At 47.1% G+C, this 18829-nt stretch overlaps 1 protein-coding gene across 7 annotated transcripts in view; it reads right to left on the bottom strand.

The window, feature by feature from the left end:
* GATAD2A (GATA zinc finger domain containing 2A) overlaps positions 1 to 18829 on the bottom strand; it is an 84627-nt gene that overhangs the window by 49646 nt on the left and 16152 nt on the right. Inside the window, exon 1 of one of the 7 annotated variants that reach the window (XM_090026758.1) lies at positions 16884 to 17032. The exons of 4 other annotated variants lie outside the window; for them this stretch is intronic. The gene's annotated coding sequence lies outside the window, so the exon portion shown is untranslated. Of the gene's footprint in view, positions 1 to 16883; positions 17033 to 18829 lie in introns of those variants that run through there. 2 more of the 7 variants (XM_090026757.1, XM_090026761.1) reach the window with 2 other exon arrangements.

The raw sequence follows: 18829 nt of genomic DNA, 5'->3' as shown, positions 1-18829 counted from the left end.
ACACAGACAGTTGACACAGTAAGCCTACCCAGGGTTTTTAACCCAATTTTGGATTTCAGACTGGATGACTTTTTGATGGAATTTCTTGGCTATGATTCACAGTTGTGTGAGCGTTTCAGAGCTCTCTCCTGCACTCAGAGGGACACTTGGCATCAAGTTTAACCATCTTACTTCGGATGTGATCTGCAGTCTAACCCATATACTATACTCACACGAAGAAGAAGTAAAAGTCCCTCCTCTGCCCCCCAAAAAAGAGATGTTCTTTCAAGCCAGAATTCCAGTGGGAGCGCTTTGGAGAGAGAGTGCAACTACTGTGAATGCATTAAGATAATGTAAGTGATCACCATGGTAGTTTATGTAAATTGAACCAGTTTGTTCCATTTTGGGCAGGTAAAGATTTTTTTGGCTTCCTATCTGAAAAATCTATTTTTAATTCAGGAGTTTAAAAGTCAGGATTGGATTTCTTGTTAAAATTCTCAGAAAAGAAGGGGTGTCTCTCCCAGAAAGGGTTTCCATTCCCTAGAGAATACTCGTGTTGCAGTGCAGTTTCATGTCCTCTGTATAGACCAGAGGTAACTGGATTACAACAGGACAGGTATGAACAATGCCTTAAGGAGCAAATCCTGGAAGAAAGGAGAAAAGCGAGGCAGCTGTTCACTTTTGGTGTGCAAGTCTTCTTACATGGAGCTGTTAAGAGCTGTGTGTAATGTGGCAAAATGAAATGGCAGGGAAGCAATTCTGACTCTGGGGCACATCTTGCTAGTGGCCCCTCCACCTCCCATCTCCCCTTGGTTTTATTTTATTGTTTGTGAAGCTCCTAGGACAAAATGGAGAAAAGCCTCTAATCCCAAGCATCTTAGTGCAAGGCATAATGGCTGGCTTGTAACCTTGGAGGCAGGATCCCATCTCATGTCACAGTGGCCTCTACACATCCACATTTGTTAGATGGGAACGACCTTTAGTCTCTAATAAAATGGATTTTGGACTGATTTCATAGATTTCATAGACATCAGGGCTGGAAGGGACCTCGGAAGATCATCAAGTCGGCCCCCCACCCAAAGGGCAGGAAGTCAGCTGGAGTCATAGGATCCCAGCAAGATAAGCATCCAATTTGCTCTTGAAGGTGTTCAATGTAGGTGCCTGAACCACCTCGGATGGCAGGGTGTTCCAGACCTTGGGGGCTCGGACAGTAAAGAAATTCTTCCTTATGATGACCTATAAAGGTGAAAGGCTGTCAATCTTCTTATGAATATATCGTGAAGTACCTGATACCATACATGTGCTGGTGTCACACCGCCATGAATGCAAGTTCTTGCAAATAAGGCAAGTTCTGACATTTTGCCTGTGCAAAAAGATGGGAAGATCCCAACTTTCAGCTTCACTTTCAGACATCAAGCAGTGAACTGTCCCACCCACCCTGTTGAGTGTGCATGTGAAAGCAGCTGCTCTTACAAGTGCTACAATAAAATATTAAACATCCCATCCAAGTCTGCAGCTAAGAAAAAGGATTTTGTAATATAGAAGTCAACTCCCAGTTAATCCAGGATTTTCACACTAACGATAGAAATAATATACAGCTTGCATACACACATATACAACCTTCTTCTGTCCATCAAATAACCAGATTTTTTGGACTCTTAACCTTCATATGACTCCTTCCCTTCAGCTACACTAACAGCTGCATGGAGTTAGGCAAAGGGAAGCAGGGACAGGAGAAAAGTCCCTTGCTGGTAACTTGTTCTCTTGGGTCACCTGTGCATATTCACCCTCTTGGCATTGGCACTTCCCCATCATGAACCCCATAAGCTTCAATGCCAAGGGTGCCAACCTCATGAGCGATAATGCACAAAGGTCCTTTATTTCTAGCTCTAGGAGGGGAGAGATCGTGCCTACTGGTTACTGGTTCAGATCCTGCCCCTTGCATTCCCAACAACTTGCAAAACTGACCGGTATAAGATCTCACAGGGAGCCTTTCTTGGACAAGATCATTGGTCATATTTAACCCTTTGGAATTTAGGGCTGAATCACAATACTCCTGAAAATCGGTGGTGGTGCAGAGTACCTAACCCGATTAAAACAGGAATGTTTAGGGCAGTGTATTTAACTAGAATGCTTGTCAAATATTGCCAAGAAATCAAATTAAAATGAAAGTATTTGGAAGGGGGAAAGAGAGTAAACACAGCTTAAAAGAAAGGGGAAATAACACTTGGAGCTCTCTGGAAGTTCATCGATTCAAGTCTTGCATGCCTAGCTCTGGTTCCAGAAACCCAGGGATGCCCATGGGCTGCTGCTTTGGTCAGCAAATTGCAAAGCTGAGGCACACAGAGAAACTGATAGGGTTTAGATGCCATGTGGAAAAATGCAACACGGACTCTGGATGGAGACCTAAGTCAGCACAAAATGGAGTGCGTTTCTTTGCAGGTTGATTCAGAAGATCAGGCAGGCTCCAAATCCCAGATCACCATTTGGTTGACTACTCATGAATAGAAACACCCCTGATTGTCTCTGGTGGTGCCTCCATATGCTCCAGCAGAAACAAAAGCATGAAATCAGTTTTACACCCGTAAAACGAGTTGTCTTGAAGTGGGGAAACAGTTTTCCTAGGACTCCTAACTTGGCCCCTAAATAGTCCATGAGAAACTGTGACTGCTATTGCAAAACGCTCAAGTTAGACAACGAGTAACAACAATTTGCAAAATGCGTCATTCTTCCCCTTGTCAGGGTAGCAAAATTGATGTCTAAAGGCAAAGATAATCTCACAGCAATCTGCTTTTTTGTTTGTTTTTTTGCACAGATTGGTTCTGTCCAAGCTGTTCCATTTAAACCAGTTCTTAAAAACTAACTGCAAAGAGGCCTTCAGCCTGCCCGGTTATCACTAAGGAAGGGACTCTCTCCCCCAGAGGGAGGAACACCAAGATCTCCATTTATGCGTTTCACAAAAATGTTGGACTCCAAATTAATTTTTAAGAGTCATGTAATTACAGTAAGTCTTATTCTCAGTGCTAATTTTACAATCACAGTTTCACACCAAGATGCAGTCACATGTAAAATATGCAGAATAAAACTCTCTCACTGTTATTATTAGCCCCCAGAAAAGGGGGAATTCCTTAGTTACACACTGACCGAGACAAAAGTTGCACTGCATCTTCAAAAAGGTGAAATCCAGGTCCAAACAGCCACGTACATGGGCAATCAAATACACCCGCAACGAAATGCAAGTCACTGAGCTGTCTTACCGAGTAGCTTGCTTGCATGAAAGCAAAAACGAGACTCAGGAAGCTAAGAGCTAATGAATAGACCTCAACAGCAAAAAATGATTTAAAGACATCCCAATGTATTTTGTTAAACACAATGCTAAAGCAGACGAAACTAAAAAAAAGGGACTGTGCTATCTATGTAAAGCAAGGGCCAGAATGTCAATCTGATTATTTATTGATTATTCTGCACTTGCCTACAAATCATACTGACCCTGATCCCGCCCTGAGCTGCAGGCGTGTGCGCAGGGGGATCTGTGCACAGGGCTCATCGCACGAGCATGGCACCTGCGACAAACGCTCCCACAACGCTGTTCTTGGGACCCCCAATGGTCTCCAACCTTTTATCATTCATTTTAGATAACTGACCCCAGCCCAGCTGCTGACTTCACCGCACTGTGCTGAGGAAAGCATCATTTGCTAGATCTAGAGAGACAAGTCCTCCATGGCAGCTCTAGGGGAGGAAATGTATTTTGGGACCTGAGTTACTGTTTTCAGGAGCGTGCATTTGATTTTTGCCAGAAGGAGGTGCATCTTGTTTTAAGCATGCACACATACAATTGTGAGTGTGACATAAAAAGCTGTTGCAGAAGACTTGGCAGTGTGTAAAAGCCAATCGTTTAATGTATCACTTATTCGGAAGACAAGGTTGAGCTCGAGAAAAGCTGTCTATTTTGTCTCTCTTACACTAGTGCAAGGCTGAAGAGGGTGGCAGCATCCAAAGCAGGTGGCAGACTTATTGCAAAGCCTAACAGAGTATCCTTTTTTTTCCTTCTTCTTTAAATCAGCAAGTAAAATGACTGATTTTCACTCCCATGCCTCCAAAGAAGATTCCTTCACTAGTCCCGCTGACATCTGCTGCAATGGGTCCATGCTCTCCATCCAGCTTTTGGCATTCAGTAAGCAAAGGCTTTAACAAACCAGTCAGACACTGGTTAAAATGGTGCACAATCTCAGTCACCATCTTTTCATCTAACTTTACGAACCATTCAATTCCTTGTGATATCTGGCTCGATGCACTTCTCCCCCCATCCAGCTCCACAGCTGGTCATTTAAAACATGGTAACAAGCTTTCTGGAACCGAGCCTAAGCACTTTACAGAAAAATAAATTAATTAATTAATCAAGAATTTTGCCATCATGAGTATATGAATACTTTAGAGGGTTAATTACTAATCTGTAGGTGGTTAAAGCAACTCTTCTAGTTTAGCAAACTCCAACTCAAATTACAGCAGGGTGGGGAAGGTGGATGAAATAATGAAGGGAGTCAAATTTGCATTTTGGCAGGAACCAGAGGGCCACACATATTTGCACTAAATGAAGCCGAGGGTAGCTCCCATCACTAGTACAAGGGATCCAGGACAGTGTTCCACCTTGATTCAGAGGGCTTTCCTTTATATCACGAGGAAGCACTACCTTTTTATATTGCAGTGTTATTAATTACCTTTTGATTAGAGGGAAGGAGGGAGGACTGGGGGTCACCTCTGGACCACCTGTCTGCACTTTTCCCTTCCCTCCTTTCCAAAGCAACAGCATTGCTGCCAAGACTTAGTATTTTTGTCTTGAGAGACTCAAATTGCCAGCGATAAACTTGCCAGCGTCCCTTTACAGAGACCAGCCTGAGGGTAGTCAGACTCAAAATAATGACGACAGAATTGCAGGTCGAGGCAACGTTTTCTAGAGACAGCATTTAAATGCAACATTCATGGGAAATACGGGCAATGCACTGATGCTCAGCGCACTACGACTCGAACCAAAGTTGTGGCATTTGGTGCCAACCACAAAACAGAAAGCAAACTTCAACAAATTACCAGGCACCTTTCTGCCAGAAGTGACTCAATTGCCCCATCTACACAAGAAAGCCGACCCACGGAAAACGGTTGAACTGCTAGGTTTTATCTACACCACCAGCTAAGGACCAAGATACTCCTTCAGATGTAGAGGTGACAGGGTAGACAGGAAACACACGTCTTTTTCCATCTGCCACCTAGCATGATTGAATCCTGCTATGACAAGGTAGTTGATACTTAGGCGCTAGACTATTGTACAACCCAGAGGGCTTTGTTGAGTGTGATGGTGAGCCACGCTGCCAGAGCAGGTCTGGCGGGCACACACCTGGGATGCCAAGAGTCACACTGGGAGTCCTAGGGAGCTTTCTGACTCCTGCTGCTCCATCCACGGTGCGGTAAAATGGGCAACCGTGCTCACTGCGATAGTGCCAAGTCCAGTAACAAATGTAAAACCTGCTCTTCAATTCACATCCCTGAATGTTAATTTTTCCAGATGAAAGATCCTTTACTGTGCCAAGATGCACGTGTACTCGCGGTGAGGGTATTCTCGCAGATGCCGCAAGCTCCTTTCCCGTTCTGGACAGCTGTCTATGAAGGCAAGACAGGCTGTAGAAAGAGCTTTCCAGGATCATAAGCAACACTTGGAAACTGCAAAGTGTCATTCTACACCGACAACTGCGAACGCACAGCCAAACTGAAGAGGGTCCCGTACCGCTTACAGACTACTTTTTTCTAGTAGAAGAGGGTACGCTTTTGTTGTGCGCCTGTCGGAGATAATCAGCAGCATCCCTTTACAGACAGTCTTGCCCAAGGTGCAAAAGTGTGGAATGAGAGTCACCCTAAACCATATAACGAGCATCACTGTGTCTTATGCAGTTACAGACACTCAAGTTTTGACGAAAGCAGCACCCTCCGACTCCACGCGGAGGATTCCTACAAAAGCTCGAGGTAAAGCTTAGTTATATCAATAGCATCTTCCTAATATTGGCAAACATAGCATCCTCTTGTTGATGCCCTGCCTTTCAGAAAGCATTTGAGGAAGCAACCACAGGCATTATATTGCATGACCCACTGAAGACTAGTTGTGGTATTATCTGGCTAAGAATCTGTCTTCACAAAGGGAAAAAAAAAACTATGTACATTAAAGACATGTGTTACAACTGCAGGGCAAACAAACCTTAACTCTGCCATTCGCTGGTCAAGGGAAACTCTGTGAGTTTTACGTGAGTTTGACTCCTGAGGCTCTTGTCCAGTTTAGTGTGAAAGCACTTTTTCCTAGCGCAGACATGTCCTAACACTGCCTCAAGGCAGTTGTCACCGTCCCTGAAGGATATTTGAGAGCTGGGAGGAGAAAGACAGTTACTTGCAGGTAATCTCAAGCCAAGCAGAAGGCAGGACAGATTCACATCGCGCACATGTGCTGGTTAGTCCACCTCACAAGCTTTCATGAGATGAAGGGAGGTTCTGCCCCTGGAAGCTCGTGCTATGTTTAGTCTCCAAGGTACAAATCTACCCTGCCTTCTCCAGATCTAGAAGGCAATGTAACCCAGCCTCAGCACTAGCAGGGTTTCTAAGGAACAAAATCGGATGAAAATGCTTTTAAAAAAGTAATTTATACAAGTAAATGGCTTCAACCCCACACACCTTTCTTTAAACACGTGCAGGGAGTTTAGGTGGCTGAGGATAGGAGGATGACAACAGCATTAAAACAACTGAAAAGTTTTCCTGACCATCGCAGCTATTGGATAAAAGTGTTTCAGACTGAGGTTGGATGAAAAGAAGGTGAAGGGATTAAACAGCCTTCCCACCCTCACAAATAAAAGCAAATATCAAAAATCGAACCTTAGACCTGAAGAGGCTGAAAACATTTGTATTGGAATAATGAAAGTTTCAGACATTTGATAATATCCTCTTGGTTGAAAACCAGCACGTGAAGAAGTGTAAGAAAGTCCAGAAACTGGAGAAGCGGTAACCTCAGTGGAACGAAAAAGTGAAAAAGAAAGGCCACATCAGGTATCATTTTAGGAAGCAGCAATCTAACATAGCTCTGCCTAGGGCAAGCACAGCAATCTTTTACTCACTATCTGATGAGGACAAGAGAGAAGAAATTCTATTTTTATACTGAAATAGTAGTGGTTTCTCAAGTGTTTCCCTATACTTTAATATTAGGGTTGTACACACATTTGAGGCCCAGTGTTTTCTCTGAGACAGGGTTTGCTGAGATCCTGTTACAAACATAAATGCTTTCTTTAATTCTTGCAAGCAAATCTAAAGCCAGCTAGCCACGTGACTATTTCGACAGTGTGCTATATCTTTATTCGTATTGATTTGTGAGCTGACTGTATCGCTATGGGCTTACTCCTATTTTGACTCATAGATGAGCAATTATTAGCATGAGACTTAAATGAAGCAGCTCATAGGCTAATCTCATTATGAGACTCTGGGAGTCCTCAATATTATTGGCATAAAACAGACTAGGAGACAGACCTGCTGATGAGTGTGGTCATGTGAAACAGGCTCTCCCGAGGGAACGAAGAAATGGCCGAACTGGCCATGCAGACGGGATAAGAAGAATGATGTAAATGGGGCTGGTTTGCCCCATTTCAACTACTTGGAAAAGGCTTAGTGGCTTACCAGCTCAAGGACTTGGGGCTAGCAGCAGGTCAGTGTTCACGTCAATACTGGCAACCCAGGTTGTGCTGAGACTGAAGCAGAGAGGGCTGATCAAATGAAAGTAGACCAGCGTTGCATAATTACATTTCTATACCTAAACTCAGCATGTGCTAACGACTGCCACTTTTACATGGCTGTAACGAAGAACTGATTCTTGTCCCCAAGTCCTGGCTCCTTCTCCAACTTCACTTGGAGCAAATTTCAATTCGTGTGTCGACATTGTAAGCAGCTCTGTACTCCAGAGGGATGCTACAGTGGCTGGTTACTCAAATGGAAGAAAAATAATCACTCGCAGATACACACACCTGTCTTAATTACTCACGCTAAACAGTATTTATTTGAGGACATGGAGGAGAGGAAGCTTACTTACTCCATAGCTTACAATAACTGTTCTCTTAAGACATGGGTATGCTCCAAAGCCATTCTTCATCCAACACTCCCAAACGAGCATATAAGACCTGTGGTCACAGGCATCCTTCTAGTTTTGTGGTGTGAACAAATCCACACCGAATGTACATTCAGTAATCTCTCAAAGTTCAAAATATCTTGAGTATATAAAGCAATTTTCTCAATTGTTAAATGCCAGTAAATAAAATCAAATGACTGTTCTGGGAAGGAGATTTGTAATCTACACTTTTGCATTTTTTGCTGTAGCGAAATTTTCAAGTTAGGAGTATGCATTAAAAGCCACCCCCAAGCTAACAGTGCTGAAGCAGCAATTATCAACCAGCCAAGACATAATCAGCACTTGAAGGAGCTTCATGTGTTTCATGTCAGCAGCACATGCTCAAGCTTTGAGAGACAGAGACAAGATCTATATGCAGATCAGCCACAGATTTTTTTAAGCCTTAATACAGAGGAAAAAGCAGCCCAGGGAGCAGGTGACAAACAACCTCACGTTAAAGAGCTGGCACAGTACCCCGGGACATCAAGAGGGCTGGAAGCTGCTGTCACGGTTTCCTGTTGCTCCTAGCGGCCTCCTGAATTTTGGTCCCCCAAAACAGCCATTTGTGCCTCAAGAGAAACAAGCCACTGCCTTTTTCTTAGAAAACTTCTTTATGCCATAACCATGCCACCTGCATCCAAATAAACTACTTCATCTTTCTACATGTCATATGGATTAGGTGTGTCTGAATGCACACTTCTTCTACCCACAGATCTCCAACAATTTAACGCTTCAGTAGCTCAGTGTTTAATACGGAAACACTCAAGACTGTGCAGTCAAGCATCCAGAAAAGAAACAGGACTCTGGCTACAAACAGGGAAAAGTCATCTCCAACCAGAGACACAGTAGGTGCTACAGGGTCGTAGCTATGGCCCCTTCTAGCTTTAATGAAATCATGTAGCCTGACCCCCTTCAGAAGCCAAGAAAATGCAGCCCGTGACCCCTGGGTTGACCTGTTTAACGAAGAAAGGATTTACGAAGTTTCTGGACCAAGAGATTGCAGTTTAAGAACCACTGGACTCAAACCCGTCTTCCATAAAACCACCAGTCTTGACCTGATGACAGCAAGTGCTGAAAAACCGACTGCTTGGTCAACAATGGACAATCATCCCACCATCCTCACTGTTAAGAAGGAGGCCCTCCTCCTCTCCAATCTGAATTTCCTTGGCTTTAGCTTCCTTGACATACAACGACATTCAAGTCATTGGGTCTTGATGCATGTCTCCACTATATTCTTCAAGGGTCTGAATTTCCTGAGATGACAAGCTATTCATTACAGCTTACAAGGTGAATTCATTGAGCCTGTAAAAAGAAAACTGAAAACTGTACTAGTATTTACTGCTCAGAGGGGGTGTAAAGGAAGGACAAAAAACCCCTTCATGATCCCAGGACCACAGAAAGTATATGTATGATGGCAGGATACAGGTTGACTTTTCATGCCTTTATAAAAGACATTTAAAGAAAATAAAAAGCAGTGTTAGAAAGCATTTCTGTTCTCAGCACATAGTTAAGGTTTACTATGGTCATTACATGCTATAATGACCTTAGTATAACACATAAAATCATCAAACATTTTACACATAAGAGAATCAAGGCAGGGAGAGGTTTAATTGACTTGTTCATGGCTGGATAGCAAGTCAGTAGCAAAACCAAGAGAACCCAAATTTCCCGAGTAGCACTACCTTTCTCCACAGGTCACCAAGTTTTCCCGATTATCCTTTATTCCCAAAAGGCCTTATTATTATGGCTTCTGTATCCTTTACACAGGTGACTATAGTCAGGCTGTCCAAAACTCCTCATAATAAAATGGCTGCAGACAACTTTGGGGAGTGGAAGAGGAGTGAGAAAAAGGATGACGCCTCCGCTGTTTCCATCAGACGCATTTAAAAATGGGGTAAGGAGAAAAATCTTAACATAAAATAAGTGGTTTTTTTACTTGTGCTACGTGATCGTGTTCAGATTTGGCAAAAATCTCAAACCAGCGTTCCTGCAGGGAGGAAGTTGTCATTCACCTTTCCTCGCTTCAAGATGTCAGAAATGTTTGGCTGGGCCCCAAAATCCTACAACTGATCGTGAACAGTCTAGTCTAAGATGGGGTTCCTGCCACTGCTGACAAAAAACCCTCTGCACTAGAAAGCCAGGAAGCAGGCAACTTCTCCTGGGTTGGGGTGTAAAAGGAGAGAAGAACTAAGTCAGATGCCCCGTAGCACATGATGCACCGGAGGAGGGAAGGAAAGAGCTCTATGCCCTTCTCACCCCCAAACCACCTGGAAAGAACACGTGGCTCCTTGCATGCACATCAGTGTTGATGTCACTGATGATGATAACAATGGGGCTGGAGGCGGTGGTATAGCTGCAAATGCACATACCCGAATTCTTCATTTAGAAGGAACGCACACAAGAAGTTTCACAGATGGTGCAGAAGAAGGCACTCGGGCATTACATCAACACTCGACTAGTTAAAAAGAAATGCCCATGTTAAGATTCAACAGGCAGTCTAAACCCTGCCTCTTTGGGATGTGCACTGCGATACCATCTTTCAATCACATGCCTCCTCCTCCCCACAGGACCTCTTCCTCACTGACCAGGACACAGTGCTCAGGAAATGAGTGCTAAGCAGCGAATACTTGTAAAATCCCAGTCTCATTTGCTCTAGAAGCTGGAAGATGAGAGAACAATGTTAGAGGCACAGCAAACAATGCAGGGAACTACAAGTGGGGGAGGGTGGATACCAGCTAACCTGGCTTATGCTTAAGGCCCACAAAAGCTGCTCAGAGGAATTCCAATACATCCCTGCCTTAGCCATGGGCTGGGAAAGTCACTTAGATGAGAAGTTTGGCAGATGACCAATATTTCTTTTTTTCTGCTTGTTTTTTATTTTCTGGTTTCCCCTCTCAAGTCCCATGAGCTGCAGCTGAAGTCAAGGAGCACCCAGGCAACAGGGTACACGGTGGGGAATTGCAGCTTCCCAAACCCTGGTCCTAGCTGGGCCAGGGATGCACCAGCAGGCCCCAGGCAAATCTCATGTCCTAGCTTTCCTGGTTGAAAAAAAAAAAATGGGGATAATACTCTCTTATCCCTCATGGTGAAGTTAAATTTGGATATTTTTGGTGGTAAGTGCCATAAAAAGAGACCATGAAGAAAGAAATAGTCCCATATCAGGGCACATTAGTATCCCAGACTGTGGAGGAGCAATGGAGAGGGGTGACTGCCCTTCTACAGCTTAGATGAGGTCCATTTCCTCAGGACCAACTGAGCATATTTTATCTAACAAACTCCCTATTTCTAATCTCCTAGGCATTGGTGTCACCTTTTTTTTCCTACTCTCTTACTGTCACATACGTCAGGTATTTTTTCACTAGGTGCTTTCTGGCTGTGTGATGCAAAGGGATGACAGTGGATGTCAATGTGGACACTTTGGAATAAAAAGCTACTTTTGAACGTGTGGGGACTTGATTTCATGGGCTGGGAGATCCGCTCCAGCCTCATAAGTTTACTGCAGCCACTGAATAGGGTGCAGTAAGCGAGGCCATTATACCGTGAAAAACAAATGTACAATCGCCTAAGACTGCATCATAATGCATATGTATATGGGAGCAGAGTTCAGCATGTCTGTACAGCCGGGAGTCTATCGTTTCCTAACTTCTGAGTGCTGGAAGCTGAAGCCTAGACAACACTTGTGTCACAGGATGTTTGGGTGTCATCACAACCCTTTCAGATTCAACTTTATACATAGCTGGGTGATGGGGTGGAACCACGTGGTTTTCCAATGACAATACCTACACATAAAAGTTGTGGTGCACCAACAGTTAAATTCACCTCTCAGCATTGGCTTGTACCCTCACTCCCATTAAAAATGACAAAAATTACATGTGCACATAAAGAGAAGACACTGTTAGGTATTTAACATATAAATATATATATATTTTTTTTTTTAAGAAAAGAAGTCAAGCAGGACTTGTGTTTCAGGATCAAGTCTCAGCCCAGCCCTTGAATTCATTCCCATTGCGTCCCAAGAGGTGCAGCATATTGGGAGTGGGGCAGAGAAAGGGGCAGCTGACTTTTGGACAAGATACCAAGCTGAAGCCCATGCCCAAGCATTCATTCTAGTATAAAACAGACACAACATGGCATTCACACGGAGGGATGAGGGGGGCATTTCCTCGGTCATTAAAGCATTTTAATATCTAACACTGAAAGGCTGCTACTGCATTGTGCTTCCTGCACTGGCGTTTTTGCAAAATGCCTTGGACGTGAAAGGACCAAGCTTTTTTTCCTCTTAGTCTAAAGACAAACCTATTCTATTTTCAGACAGCGAGGAACCACACACTGCTAATTATGGCTTCAGGAACACAAGAAAATGTTTGGGTCTCTTCATAAGCTTTAAAAATAAATAAATAAATGACATCACAGTATAGTATTAGAAGAATGAAATACACCAAGTATTCCCAAGACCCCGTGGGCTGGCCTTCGGAAACACTGCCAGTCCTTCTCGACAGATCCAAAACCCCATACACCCTGCCAAAAAAAGGACCACGTTTCTTCTTAACACCTGAGGAAGGATGCTTGGTGCCTGAACGCTCAGCCAACAGCTCTCCTAACTACACTGCTGGTCCAGTAAAAGGGATCACAAAAATTCCTTGCCTTCCATACGCTTCCTAGATCACGACGGGCCCAACAATATTATTTCAATCCTCTTTACACCAAACTGAAAAGAGTTTCACAACCAGAATACAGCACTGAACCAGTTTTAAATATTCTGTAATAGAAACTCTTTGATATCCTTATGTGAAAGGTGCCATACAAATGCATAATATCCACGCTTTCCTTCTAGCTTTTCTGTTGTGCAAATTATATGGGGTTTATACATGAGGAATTTTATAAAATATCTTTTTAAGGGGGGTGGGGAGGAGAAGGAAAGGGAAGAGGAGGAACCAAAGCACCACGAACCTTGTTGCTGTGTGGGTCCACCCAGCATGGCACAGGGATAGAGAAGCCTCTTCTCCTAGCAGAAGAGTTGTAAGAGCCCAAGTACAATGCAGCTCTGTGCTATATTCGAAAAGAAAGCATCTCCGACCTTCCTGTATGTGACATAAGCTGGAAATATTGCAGAACCTGGGATTTCTCTTTACTTCGAATTGTAAATATATATTTTACGAAAGATACTAAATACGCACACCCGAGCTCCCGAAGCTACGTGCGTTACAATTAAGCAGCCACATCTGCTCCGTTAAGGCATCCACAGCATCTGCAAGTGGCACCTGTCTTCTGCAAGCCCAAATGCCCCGGTACAAGAGCTCTCTGCTGGATGGACGCACCGGAGCGATTTCCAATAGCAAAGTGCCAGAGGACAGACACTCTCCCACTCCAGCAGCGAGTTGAAGCTGTGCTCAAAGCACGGCCACCCTGTTGTCTCAGCCTTTCTGACTTCAAATTTCTCGAGAGGGAGTCACCCAGGACTCCTCCAGTTGCTTAGCAACTGCCTTGGGGACCTCACAACACGGACACCATTTCAAAAAGGCACAATATGCCATAACTTTGTTTTTTTCTCGAATGGGCTCCAACCTGGGCTCTGTTCATTGAAGTTCCTTATTGAGGTGCAAAGCATACCTGTTATACTTGCAATTTTCTGCCTGCTTTTAATTGCCCTGAAGAATGCTCTTAGTGCTATTAGAAGGGCTGCTCACCATGATTTTTTAAAAGCCAGACCAGGTAAAAGGGTGTAATGCAAGCGCTCTGCCCAGCCACTGACACGAACCCTTGTGCAGGAGGGATCCCACAAGAGAAGCCATTTAGATAAGAAAAGCAAGCCCACCAAGGACCTTCCAGGCCAGTGAGCCGGCCCTTCCCCCACCTGGCAAGTTTCCTTATCAACCAAATTCTCCGACCATGTGATGAAGTCATCAGCCCGAGTGCCAAGTGTCACGTGAGGCCTTGTTTGGCAAGAGACCATCCGAGATCATCCAGTTGCTTCACTTTGGCCATGGACCTATCAGACGGTAACCACATCCATGGTAGCGCGCTGAACCCGCGGCGTGGAGAGCAGCTCTGTGTCCCGCCACCCAGGTGGACAGGTGATCCGCGGGCTGTACAACAGCCACGTGGCATTGCAACGCTGGGCGGGTTACCGAGGGTCTGGGTGCAACATGCTTGCATCAGTGTGTTGATGTAACATCGAGACGTGACAGTGCAACTCCGGCCTCTTCTTACACCCGCACGTTCCTGCTGCCTTCTGCCTGTCCCACTTCGCTGCAGCTGATCAGGGCAAACACAGCTCCTTCCCCAGGGCAGTCTGGGTGGCAAAGTTCGCCCTTCCCAACAGCAAGAATTCAGTTGGTTTCCAGGTGTCAGGATGCCTGCATCTCCCCAGACAAAGCTAACACAATGCCAGCTGGTTGTTGTCACCACGAGTGGTACCTGAATAGCTTTGAACATCACTTCAAGTCCCAAGTCACATGCCAAGCAAGCCCCTCTGCCTCTCAATCCATCATTCAAAACTGACAATTCAGGAGGAGGACATGGAAGAGAGAAGGTCTCTCTCTGGCCCCGACACTGATTTCTTGCATGACCCTGGCCAAGTCACTTAACTGGGGGGGGGGGGTGTTATCTGCCAAATGGGCACAAGGATACCCAGTTCTGCTTTGTGGTTTGAGATGCACCCATGAAGCATTCAGCACAACCTCTAAATAGCAGCAGTGGAAGCATTCAACTATACTTAGTCCCACAGAGCAGCGAGTATCATAACTTAATAAATGAACGGGGGGTAAAGTCTCATGCCGTTCTCTCTCCAGCACGCACGGCTATATTTCCGAGCTGTTACCTCGATTTTGGCGAGCACAGCCCCTGCTTGTCCAGTGACAGGGCTTGCCTGCATCTCTGCCTCCCAATGCCAGTAGGTGTCACTCTGGCATCGCTTCCACAAAATCTGGAGCAGGGACTCCCAAATTTATGGAGCCTGCCCCATTTGCACCATTGCTGGGCAGGCAGACTGGCCACGGGGTCCACAGGAGGACCCTGAGGCACACAACACCCTTGTGGTCACACAACACTGGCAGAGCGGGAGAAACGAGATCCTCAGGAGACCTGATGGTTTGTCATGTCTTTAATGTGCAGTGTGTGGTTTTATCTCCTTGTCCATCTGCTCTGTTCTTCTGCTAGCCTGCTCGCACCTGGGCCACCTGCGTCCCTGCTACCCGCCCCCCTCCTCATGCATCCCAGGCACTTTGCAACCTCCTCTCTCTCCCCCATCTTTTTGAGCCCAGATGTTTCATTCTCTTCTCCCGATGGCAAGCTGCTTCAGTCCCACTGGTGCCCTCTTGTCCCCGAGGCAGCTCTTGTTTCTTCTCTTCCTGTGCAGCAGTGGTCCCTAGCAGAGGCAGGAGGCTGTTTCTTTCCTTCCAGTTGCATTTCTAGGCCTCAGATGCAAAGGTGAGTGTGAAAAATCCTCAACACCTGCAGAAACAGCTGGAAGGAAAATCTCAGTGGGGTTTGCCTTCCCCACTGGACTCCGGACAACGCCTGGGGAACCTTTTACTTTGCAAAGGGGAATCTACTACACACCCAGAAATGGAAAGGGAAGGGGAACAAGGAAGAAACAAGAGAAAGTAAAAGCGAAGAACCTCGCTTTGGAGGCTTTAATGTAAGAGTCTAATTGCCCTGAAATGAAGGTGCACGCGCTCGTCTGGAATGTCTGTGCAAGCCGCGATTCACTTTTCTTTCACAAAAAACCCTCTCCTCTAGTCACAGATAAATGACCAGGACTAAACAGCAAGGCTCTTCGGGCAGATGTGATCGCTTTTATTAGACCAAGTAGCTGGAAATAAAGCAAAGAACTTTTTTGCAGTTATTGAGTTGTTCTAATAAAAGTGATCACATCTGCCCAAAGAACTGTGCCTGCCTCTGTCCTTGGACCAACACGGTACAACCAACACCCCTGCTCTTGGTAAGCCACATAGCCTCAGTTTCCTCCCAAAAGAGACGGGGATACTTGCTCCTCACCTCTCAAGCACTCTGGTTTTTGTTTGTTTAAACCACTTTGAACACAAACCGTGCTGAGCACCAAAGCAGGTGCAATACCTGTGCCACCTGGACCCAGTTAAAACGCGTGCTTCACCCCAGAGGGTGGGGGGCAGCCCGTTCGCTTCCGAGGGGCTGCGCGGGGAGGCCCATAAAGGAGATCGCAGCCGTCCCTGCCTATGCCCTTGGACCAACAGGGCTGCAACCAGCGACCCACTGCTTGCAGACAGACACATTTTTTTTAAAAGGGATCCGTGCAGTCGCGGCTGGTGCATTCCAGGTGGGGGTGGAAGGAAGACATGGTTACCCCCCGCGGGGTCTGGAAGCCCCAGGGGGCTTGCCAGCAGGAGGAGGGGTGCAGCAGCGGTGCCCCCCCAGCAGAGGGGGAAGCAGAGACTCTTATTGTGACACCGCGGCGGCCTGGCTGCCAGCCGGGTGAAGTGCCACGACTGGGGCTGCACCCAGACGCCCACCGCCGCGCTGCAGGGGGCAGGGGGCACGCCCCGCCCCGCACGCTGCCCGGGGCACGCTCCCAGGCCCCCCGGCTCCAGGGGAACGCGCCCTGCACGCACATTGCTGCCTGCTGCAGCCCCTCCGCCGGAGCATTTTAAAATCGCGCCTTCCCCTGCCCCGGGCTCGCCCCCGCAGGCGGAGGAGGCGCGGGAGTAACTTTCCCGGAAGAAAACCGCCCCCCCGGCCGACTCACGCGTGGGGGCCCAGCCCGCGCCCCGCCGCCCGACTCGGCGCCGCTCACATGGAGCCGCGGCGTCGCTCCCCGGAGCATGCGCGCCGCCCGCCCGCGCCGGACCGCCGCTGCCCCCGGAGCCGAGCGGGGCCGCCCCGGCCGGGCCACGTGGAGCGGCGCGCCCGCCCGCCGCAGGACCCCGGCGGCGCCACGTGGTGCCCGGCTCGGCCCCGCGCGACCCCTCGCTCTGCCCGAGGCCAGGCGCGAGCCGGGGCGCGGAGAGCCGAGCAGGGCTGCCGGCGGGGCCGGGACGTTCGCAACGCGGCCGCCGTACAGCGCGGAAACCCCTTTTACACAGTCCTCCCGGCTAGAAACTCCTGGAAATCTTCGTCTGAAAGTTGCCATTAAAAAGGATCATCATCCACCCGTGCTTCCCTTCTCTGCTGTGCTGATTAGTGGGGATCGTAAGGTCGCTTTTTAAGGGGGGTAGGGAGCAGAAGCAGAGGGAAGAGCAGCTACAAATACAGGTGGAAGAGAACTGAACGCGGCAGCAATCTCAGGAAACCCAGATACCGTGAAGGAGGAGGTTGGGGGAGCAGCAGCTGTTGGATGGGAAGCAGCAAGTGAAACTAGGAGTTAAAGGGCTGATGTCTAGGCGAGGAACAGAGGGGAGATGGGAGATCTAGGGCTAAGGTGAGGCGAGGAATCGGAGCTCCCTGAGGATCTCAAGCCACCAAACTGAAGCCCAATATTGGTCATTCGCTCCGTGGGGATGTGCAGAGTTTGTTGCATCAGAAGTGAGACATGGCCAGAGAGGTGTCCTTTACACACAAAGGAGGGGCAGTTTCGCTTGCAGGGTGCAAAATGCAGCTGCCTCTGGTTACACATCCAGCCCGGGGTTTACAGAGATGCCGCCCCAAGAAGGCCGGGCCCCTTCAATCCGCCGAAACCACCACTCCAGGAACACCAAAGCACCAACCAGCGAACCAGTACGCTACCAAATCCTGTCTGTCAGGTCACGCGCATTAAGCTTTCACGGAAACTTCAAACTGGTTTTGTAACGGCTCCAACTAAACATCGTCATCCCCTCACACAGGTGCCCAGCTCCACCACCCCTGTGATGGTTGCCGGGACGGGTTGCAGCGCTGGCCGAGCCAGCCCGAGAGCCTGTGTTGGTGGAGTGACTAAATCAACCTTCTTAGGCTTACCCAATCATCCCGCAGACAAATTATTCACCTGGCTTTGCCCTGAATAGGCGCTGCTCCCACGACAGGCCAACGTCGCTAGTGTTTTCGCAGACAGCCCTTAAAATCTCCGGTTAACCTCATTGCTGGACTGGGAATTTTCTGCTGCTGTTCCTGGCAGCTCAGCGCCTGAATGCACCTTGTTTGCAGGATATAATGAATGGACCGGGCCAAGTGAGGCAGTGTGGAGCAGCTTACAGCTGGACTCTCCTTTTCTTCAGAAGAGCAAGTGTCCTCCTCCTGAGTTCAAACTTCTGCTACTTGTTTTTCAAAACCCCAGGGAGAGGGCAATTTTGAGAGCGATTACAGGAGATTGGAGACTTGAGTAGCGGGTCCGTGTTGCACTTCACCAGTCCTCAGTAGCATGCTGACCCCGATCAGGCAGCAAGATGGTCTCTGCTGTAGTGCCAGGGCTGGAAGGTGTGGGGTTTTTAACTATTCACTGATCCAAACCCCCTGGCAACCTAAACAGGAGTGGCCTTTAGATCTGGACTTGGGGAAAGGATTTTTTTTTTTTCCCTGAAACATACCTCTGGGAATATACTTTATCAGGGTGCGATTAACTGCACTGCCAAGTCTCTTCCTGCTTCTCCCAGGAATAGCATTTTTGGTGACTGCATGCTGAGGCAGGTCAAAATCCACAGAGTTGGGACAAAGAACCGGTCAAAACTTGAGTCCGAGATGTGGTTTCTTCCCATGGCTCACTCACATTTGGTTTCTAGC

The sequence above is a fragment of the Crocodylus siamensis genome, chromosome 14 (genome assembly GCF_052110815.1).
Source record: "Crocodylus siamensis isolate JL-2025a chromosome 14, ASM5211081v1, whole genome shotgun sequence".
In the NCBI taxonomy this organism is placed as follows: Eukaryota; Metazoa; Chordata; order Crocodylia; family Crocodylidae; genus Crocodylus; species Crocodylus siamensis.
This window is presented reverse-complemented; position numbering and strand designations above follow the sequence as displayed.